General features: G+C 47.9%; 1 protein-coding gene across 4 annotated transcripts in view; it reads left to right on the top strand.

Moving 5' to 3' along the window:
- Positions 1-18: 18 nt before the first annotated feature.
- ARMH1 (armadillo like helical domain containing 1) overlaps positions 19-9,293 on the top strand; it is a 48,297-nt gene continuing 39,022 nt past the window's right edge. For 2 of the 4 annotated variants that reach the window (XM_035018745.1, XM_035018748.1), the window contains exon 1: positions 19-65. The gene's annotated coding sequence lies outside the window, so the exon portion shown is untranslated. Of the gene's footprint in view, positions 66-168; positions 222-257; positions 277-9,293 lie in introns of those variants that run through there. The other 2 variants (XM_035018746.1, XM_035018747.1) reach the window with 2 other exon arrangements.

Raw genomic sequence — 9,293 nt, 5'->3', positions numbered from 1 at the left:
TGATCTGGGTCAGGTATTGGTCAACCAGGACGCCGGTCGGGAAGAGTCCCCACCCTCCCGTGTAGGTAAGAGGGTCTGCGGGAGATTTGCGGTATTCTGGAAATGGGAAGGTCTCCCTTCCGCACCGTGTCTTATCCTACGGGGTGGACGGCAGTGCCCTTTGATTTACATCATCTCCTACCTCTACCATCCTTCACCAGACGCAGCTCCGAGGGCTGGAGGTAGAAAAACGTACCAAACGGCCTAGGGGACGCGTGCCAGCCCATCCTCCATCCAGTGGGTTGAGGCATATTCTTGGCTGGTGGGGTGAGTGGTAGGCAAGGGAATGGTGTCTTCAGGGGAAGACTCTAGAGAATGTTCTGTTCGTGGGGGACACAAAGGGGCTAGAGAGTACAGTTTTCTTTCATTTATCCATGTATTTAACAAGTATTTACTAAGCACCTATTATGTAGGTGAGAGCTAGTGAAGATTAAGCTTTTGGCCATGAATTCCATAAGTCTTAAAAGGAGAGGGAGAGAAACCATGCATTAACCAACTCTAATTCTGTGCGAGGGATAAATACTACAAAAGAATAAGCCCTAAGCATTTTAGGGGCTCAGAGAGTGTTGAAGGGTTGCATTTATGACAATGGGGATGTGTCTTGAGCTGGGCCTTGAAAGACTTATGGGGATATGGAGGACAAAGGACTCCTTGCAGGAGCTCAATGAGGGGAAACTGAGGGATGAGTGCCAGAAATTTTGAGTATCTTCTGGCCAGAGGAGATACTAATGTGAGAGTAAACATGGAAGAAAAGTTAGGCCCAGACCCTAGAGAGTCTTTGATGTCACACTCAGCTTTGAGCTTATAGGTAGATGGTAAAAATTTTCCAGTGTGTTTTATACCTATGAGCGCAAGAGCTCAGACTTTATCCTGAGGACAGTGGGGAGTCATTGAAGGGCTTTAAGCAAAGGAATAAAGATCAGATTTGCATTTTAGAAAGATCAATGCAGAGAATGGATTGGGGATTGGGAGAAGGAGGGAGACTAGTTAAGAAGTTGTTTCAGTAATGGGGAAAGGTTATGGTGGCCTAAAGAATGGAGAAGTAGCAGGAATGAAGAGGAGGGGATGTATTCCTTAGATACTTGTGAGCTAAAAAGAACTGGACTTGATGCCTGGTAGGGCAAGTAGGAGAAATGAACAATGACTTCTAAATTCCTGGCTTGAGCAAACAGAAAGAAGAGGTAGCAGGGTTTTTAGGAGAGGGTAAGTTCTGGCTCCGATGAGTTTGACATGCCACTGGAACATCCAGGTGGAAGTGTCCAGGAGGTTGGAATATGCCTGACTGGAGCTTGCAAGATAAGCCTAAACTGGAAATAAAAATGCGGTGGTCTGTGGTGCCTTATATACATCAGCCACACCAGTGGATGGATTTGTTGGGCTTCCCAGAGAGTATAAATAGGAGTAAGAAGAGAAGAAGGCCTAGGACAGAGCCCTGAGAAGCCCCCAAGTCTGAGGGTCTGCAAAGGAGGATGAACCTGCAAAGTTAATTGAGATGAAGTGTCCAGAGTGGTAAGATAGTCAGTGGTAGAATGTGGTGTTTCAGAAGCCACGGCACAAAAGTGTTGAAGGCTGATGACTAATCAAGTAGAATAAGGTCTGAAAAAAATCCAGTGGATTTAAAAACGAGGAAGTTGTTGGTGACCTTTGCAAATGCAGTTTCAGTGGAGTGATGGGAACAGAGGTCAAATTACAGTGAGTTGAGAAGCAGGTGGAAGGTGAGGAAGTGAAGACTGTATAATACACTTTCGAGATGTTTGGCTCTTTCCGAGAAAAAAGAAGGCAATAGCTGGAAGGAGACAAAGGTTTTTATTCAGATGAGAGAAGTGCTGTTGTCATGGACCCAACAAAAGGAAAAAAGATAAAATGACAGAGAAAAGGAAATAACAGAGTACCACCCCTGGAAAAGGAATAAGGTCAGGGATCCAAAGCATTGGTGGAGAAATTCACCTAGAAAAGTGGAGGGACACTTGCATTGTGACAACAAGGAAGCATGTGAGATCTGTATATTAGTACGTTTGGTGGCAGGAAGTTGAGGAAATTCTTGTTTGGTGGTTTCTGTTTTCTCTGTGAAATGTGGGCATGATGTCAGCCAGTGAGAGTGGGATTGGAGATGGTGTGCAAGGTCTGAGAAGAGCAGAGGGGGATTGAACTAGCCTCAGTGAGTGAAGAATGGGAGCAGGATGACAGGCAGCGTACAGATTTCTGGGCAGTTATGAGGTTGGTGACCATTCACTGTAGCAGCAGCGATCTGCGTGTTTGTGCGGGAGGTATTTTTCCCTCAGCAGTATTCAGGCATCTAGTGGTGGGTGCAGAGAGCTTAGTTGAATCTATCCAGGTTTGGGTTTCATCAGGCAGATGAAATGGAAGGACAGAGGACAAGGAAGTGGATGATCCTGGCAAAAGGTTGAGATGATGGAGCTTAGAACCTAAACTGCCTAAGAGGGTGTAAAAGTGTTATGGACTGGGGGTCCCAGTGAAGTTAGAGAACATTTATCTTGGAAAGACTTGAATGAGAAAGGTGTGATCAGAAAGTGGAATAATGAAGCTTGAGTAGTTCCAGGTGATGACAAGGTCCAGGGTGTAGCCATGGGAATGGGTGGCTGGAGTGAAATACAGAAGACAGTCAAGATGTTGACATGGCCAGCACCCCCTAGATGATGACAGGACTTGAGGAGGGAAAAGGATGCTTGTGAGCTAGATACCAAAGTCCTGGATGAATTAAGTACATTGTTCTGGAGTCTGTGGGCGATGATATGAATATGAGGAGGGGTAATAGTCAATACAACAGAGTGGCATGGCCCTCAAAGTAGTAAGGGTTTTTACAGGAAAGAGGTGGAATAAGGAACTGGGCTGGGCTTTGGTGAGCAGACAGAAGCGCCCCCCCCCCCCCCCCCCCCCCCCCCCCCACCAATCCTGAGATCTTTGGGGTGTAAGAGTATAAGCAGCCTCCACCAGGGAGCGCTCTGCAGAAGTGGCACCTGGGGTAGAGCCAGCTTCAGGGGCAGGCTGAGGGGAGGCAGAGCAGCTGTGGAGAAGCTAAGGGTGGAGGAGACTGCTGATTGGGAACAAAGGCCTTTGAGGGCAGAGTAAGAAGGCTAGGAAGGAAAGAGGGGTAGGAAATCAGGTCAGGGAAGGTGAAGCACAGAGCAGTATGGGAGTGAGGAGAATATGTGTAGAAAGATGATGGTTGACCTAGACAGTTAACGTTTTGTGGGGGAGAGCATGAGGGCAGGTCTGTGGAGCGGAGTTGGGGGCAGAAGTGATCTGAGAGGAAAAGTGGGGTCTGGTAGAGAGTGAGGGTAGGTCTGGGGAGAGGATGAAGGCAGAGGGCTTTGGGGGAGGAAGGTGGGAGAAAGGTGGTCTCTGGGGAGAGGATGGAGGGAAAGGCAACTGTGAGGAAAAGATGGGGCACCTAGAGTCTATAGGGAAGTGATGGGTGGCAGGAAGGATCTGTGAAGAAGGTATGAGGGGGGAGCAGAAAGGAAGGGAATCTATGAGAAGGAAGTGACCAATTGTAGCACATGTGCCCTGAGGTAGAAGTAAAGGCCAGGACACTCTCTGGCTGGGCCTGAGGTAGGAAGGAGAATATTTCTTTCTCTGTCTCTCTTCTCCCTCCCTCTCTCTTTCCAAATGGGGAGCTGAGAGTGAGGAACTGAGAGGATGGAGTCCAAAGAGAAGGCCTCTGTCCCATTCTGCTGGTGGAGCCTGCAGGAAGAGGGGACAGTGACTGCCTTGTCTCCGAGGCCATCTGGGGACAGGGAGCCAGGCTGGCAGCCCGTGCCCTGGAGGCTTCTTGCTTTGAGAAGTGTGTCTTTGATTTAGGGGAAAAAAGCCCTCTGAGAAACTTTATTTAGAAACAAGACCAAGTGACCTTTTGGTTTTTAATACCTCTCCCCACTTGTCACTAAGGACTTTTGACTTTAGTACAATAGCTGGGGTTTTTGAGATTTTGTGATTTTAGTTTCCGTGCATGAGGAAGAACCATTTGTCTGCTATAGAAATGATTTATGGATGAGTCCAGATTTATTCATCACCTCTAAAAATGGAGAGGAAATTAAAAACAAAGAGTTCACTCTGGGCTGAAGACAAAGTAGGTTTGTCGTCCTTGCAGAAGACTTTGCCAAGGTGAAAAGGCCACAAACAAACCAATTTGGACCATGGTTCCTAATCCGGATTTTAATTTCATGTGCTTTGATTTTTCAGACCATTTTCTCTCCAAGGTAAAATAATGACTATTTTAATTGGCTGCCACTTACAGAGAGATTCCAATAAGCATGATGGCATACGTATATTTTTCTCTGGCATTCCACGTATGCTCCAGTTCTTATGATCAAGCTGGTGAGGCTGACTTTTACTGCATGCTGCATGCCATGATCAGTTGACTATAAATTAAATCCTCTTTTCCAAAAGCCATTTTCCATTAGTGCTAATTTGTTTGCTTCTCATTTCCACTGATCATTAGAGTCTCTGGTTGTGAGCACCAAATTGGAAATAATTTCCTTAACATTTCAAAAAATCTCTCCCCTTCTTGAATGCCATTTGGCTGCAGCTAAAGAACATTATGGTTTGCAGAGGAACAGTTCACTCCAATTACAATTTAACTGACCGTTCATGGCACTGAATCCCTGTCCTTAGTGTCCAGAGATGACACCGTCGCTGACATTGCTATTTCCTGTCATAGCTGTAAAATGCCTCATAGACTTTGCACTGGCCTTCTTGGATGGAGATTCTGCCACTCTGCACATGGCAGCTTTGGGAAGTTGGTAGTTTTATGGACCTACATATCATGGACATTCAGATATAACCATCCAAACAGGAACTGGCTGATTCCTTCTTCCATTCACCCAGGAAGCATTTATTAAACACCTATTTTGTGCCAGGCATTATGCCAGACCCTGGGGACACAAAGATAGGGAAGACCAACCCCTGCTCTTGAGGAACTCACACTCCAGTGGGAGGGAGGGTTATGTTTTACACAGAGTAGGGGATGAGGTGGCCTAGGTGGGGCCACAGAACCGACAGCCCATTGTTGTCTTGGGGAATTAGCCAAAGGGCAAAAAGGAAGCTGGCCATTCTTGATGGCAGAGCAACACAGATGCAGAGGGCCCTGGAAGGGCCCTGGGAAGTTGAGAAGTGAGATGAGGTTAGCCTGGGGCCAAGTTTGAAGGGCCTTGCGTGCCACATGGTGTTTAGACTATCCCGTAGGCCAGCGGGAGAAATGTGGTGGTGAAGAAGGGAGGAAGGGGGCACCTGGGTGGCTCAGTCGTTAAGCGTCTGCCTGCGGCTCAGGTCATGATCCCAGGGTCCTGGCATCGAGCCCCCCGCATCAAGCCCTGCATCAAGCCCCACATCGGGCTCCCTGCTCAGCGGGGAGCCTGCTTCTCCCTCTCCCACCCCCCCTACTTATGTTCTCTCTCGCGCTGTGTCTCTCTGTCAAATAAATAAATAAAATCTTTAAAAAAAAAAAAAAAAAAAAGAAGGGAGGAAGGGTAGAAGCTTGAGGGAAAGGCAGTCAAGGAAGGCGTTATTTATGTACTGATTTTGGTTGGTGAAGATTGAGCAGGTGTTTAAGGGGAGTCAGAAAGATGGAAAGATTGACGATGGAGGGGCAGAGTCTCGTGAATGTGGAAGGGCTGGGTGCTGACCTGGTAGGGTAGAGAAGGGAGGTGCACCTGATGGGCCCTATTTTCTCTGTGAGGTAGGAAGCCCGTCAGCTGGGCATCCTTGAATCCTCCCCACTTTCATCCTCCACTGCCAGTCCCCAGGTCCTGCTGCTTCTCCCTTCTCCAGAAATGTGTGGCATTTCTGCTTCTCTCCAGCCCTACTGTCACCAGCAGCTTTTGCCCAGATTAGGGGAACAGCCTCCTAACTGGTGCCCCACTTCCAGTCTTGCCCCCTTACTATCATCTTTCTACACTGCAGTCAAGAGGATGTTTCTAGAACAAACTCTCTTCATGTCACCCTTGACTTAAAACCCTTCGGTACCTTCACATGGCCCTGGGGATCAAGTGCAGACCCAGAAGCACAGCACGCACAGCACGCACATTCTTTGGCCTCTGCCTGTTGTCACAGTTTTATCCCTTGCCGTTTCCACCCTCAGACTGTGCTCCAGCCGTTCTGAACAATCTCAGCCATGAAAACAGGAGCTAAGCATTTTTTTTTTAAAGATTTTATTTATTTATTTGACAGAAACAGCGAGAGCAGGAACACAAGCAGGGGGAGTGGGAGAGGGAGAAGCAGGCTTCCCGCTGAGCAGGGAGTCCGATGTGGGACTCGATCCCAGGACTCTGGGATCATGACCTGAGCCGAAGGCAGCCGCTTAACGACTGAGCCACCCAGGCGCCCCAGGAGCTAAGCTTTATGTGAGGTTGTCTGTTGGCCCTGTGAGGTATCATCACCTCTTCTCAGGTAAGAGAACTGAAGCCTAGAGAGGTTAAGTACTTTGCATAAGGTCACACAGCTGGGAGGTGGGAGATCATGGAGCTGTGGTGTCTGGGTTCCTAACCACAGACCTGTACCGCCTCCCACTTGCAATTCTTTAAATATGCCTTACAATCTCTCATCTGTAAGCCCTTGCATACTTTATTTCCTCTACCTGAAAGACGATTTCATCACCTCTTCACCTGGCTGGCTATAGATCCCCGTTCAGCCTGGGTGGCATCTCTTCGGGAATGCCTTCCAGAACAGCCACTACCCCATTACCCCAGCCCCGACTGGGTTAGATGTCCCTTGCTCACATTCCCAAAGTGTCCTGTGCTTACCCCCATCATAACACTTAGCACACTATTGAAACTGAAGTTGCTTATCTAGAGGGCTCCATGCCACCCCCAAACTGTGTCTTTTTCACATGTATTCCTAGAGGCCTAGCATAATGATGGGACACACTTGTCTGCCACTATTTGTTAAATTTCATTTAATGGAATTGCTGACAGTGAGACTGGACGTCAGGCAGAGAGACTCCTAATCGTGTTTGAGGTTACTGAGGCCTTCCTGCAATGCAACAGGCACTGGAGGCCCACAATGGGGTGGAGGGAGGCAACGTCAGAGACTCAGGCCGGCCAAGAGAAGAGGTCATGGTGCAGAGGCCTCAGGGAAGCAAGCAGTCTGAGCAGGAGGAATGGTCAGTGGTGTTAGCTGTGGCAGCAAAAGGACAAGAGAGCAAAAGACTAAACTGTCCTCACTGAACTGAGCAATGAGGAGGTTAGAGACGCTGGGTGAAGTGATGGGAATGGAGTGTGGGGGATGGGTGGCAGGGGAGGGAAAAGCCAAATCGCAGCGGGTTGAGAAGAGAATGGTCAGTGGGAGAACAGGAAAGAGTGTGGAGAAGGTTTTTAAGAAGCTTTGCTATGAAGTGAGAAAACCAGAGAGGTAATTGGAGGGGGACATGGGGTTGAGGTAAATGGGTTTTGTTTTCATTTTTTGCTTGTTTTTGTTTTAGGCTAGGCAAGAATTAAGTATGTTAACAAGAAAAATGCCTAAATAAAGAGAGCAGTTGAGGATACAGAGGAGGGAGCTTTGGATGGAGTGAGGGCCCTCAGGAGGCAGGATGGACAGATAGGGAGCCCTGGGAGGGGGGAAGGAAGACAGGAGGACAGGTGTGAGTACAGATCACACGGGAAGAATGAAGAGGACTGTGAGGACATTCTTGCCTCATGGCTTTTTGTTAAACCCAAGAGTAGATGGAGGGTAAGGAGCTGGGGATTGCAGACATCACAGGCGAGTCATAGCATTTAGCATGTAGCTCGTGAGTGTGAATGCTGGGTTGGTTGGAAGTGCAGGTTCAAGGTCATTGGAGTCTAGATTTTGTGCCTCTCCTACCCGCTCCAACACATCCTGGGATTTACCCCATCAGAGCACTTTTCACTTTTCATTAAAATCACCAGGTTGCCTTTTTCCCCACCCACCACTCTCTAAGCACTTTGAGGGCAAAGACTATGTTTGTCATGTTAACCAGTCCCACTCGCAGTGCTTGGCTAGGAGTCAGCACCCAGGACATCTGTTTAATTAATTACTGTGTGGAGTTAAGGAAATTAAAGTGCTCATTATGAGCACACTGCGTCAGATGTGAGTCTAAATGACACTTGCTGAGCGCCCATGATGTGCCAGGGACGAAGTTGGCCACCCCCATTGGGAAGATGGAACATGTTGATGTTGATACTGCCCAGCCGTGCTTGGGTGAACAGGAAGACAGTTGCCCAAGCCAGTGTGAGCCTGAGGGAGTGGCCCATAAACAAGCACCAAGGCACGGCAGAGGGAGAAGGACAGGAAGCTTGAGCTAGAGGAAAAGAAGTGATTTGCTATGGGGAATTTAGAAACCGGTTTGTGAAACCTGGGAAAGGTGGCAGCCTCCTCTAATTCCCATTAGAAGCAGTGACAAGGTGGGGGGGAGAGGGGAGGAAGGTCAGATTTCAGTTGGGGCAGAATTTAAACAGAAGTTCTCTGGGCTGAGATGTTTGAAACTCTATCTTGAGGGTAATGAGGAACAATTGAAGAGTTTGAAGCAGGGAAATCTGTCAAATTTGCATTTTTTAAAGATTTATTTATTTGAGAACACACACATATGCGCACACAAATATGGGGGGGGGCAGAGGCAGAAGGAGAGAGAGAATCTCCAGCAGACTCTCCACTGAGCACAGAGCCCAACGCAGGGCTTGATCCCAGGATCCTGAGATCATGACCTGAGCCGAAATCAAGAGTGGGACGTTTAACCAACTGAGCCACCCAGGTGACCCTAGGGACTTAGGATTTGAAGAGAGTGTGAAATGTAAGGATGAAGACTTGCACGAGTCCTTTAGATAGAGGCATCTGGACCTCAGGAGGAAGGCCCAGGCTGACAACATGGGTTTGGGAGTCCCAAAGCCTACACTGTAATACAAAGTGATGGGAGTGAAGGAGATTACAAAGTGTGAGAAGACAACTGAGAACAGAACAGAGCTGTGGAGAAAGGGGAACCCTCTTACGCTCTTGGTGGGAATGCAAGCTGGTACAGCCACTCTGGAAAACAGTATGGAGGTTCCTCAAAAAGTTAAAAATAGAGCTACCTTACAACCCGGCTATTAAACTACTAGGTATTTACCCCAAAGTTATAAATGTAGTGATCCGAAGGGGCACCTGCATCCCCAATGTTTATAGCAGCAATGTCCACAATAGCCAAACTATGGAAAGAGCCCAGATGTCCATCGACAGATAAATGGATAAAGAAGATGTGGTGTATATATACAATGGAATATTACTCAGCCTTCAAAAAAAAAATG

The sequence above is a fragment of the Mirounga leonina genome, unplaced genomic scaffold (genome assembly GCF_011800145.1).
Source record: "Mirounga leonina isolate KUSES-001 unplaced genomic scaffold, KU_Mleo_1.0 Mir_173, whole genome shotgun sequence".
Taxonomy (NCBI): Eukaryota; Metazoa; Chordata; class Mammalia; order Carnivora; family Phocidae; genus Mirounga; species Mirounga leonina.
The sequence above is the reverse complement of the archived record's forward strand: the minus strand, read 5'-3'. Positions and strand labels throughout refer to the sequence as shown.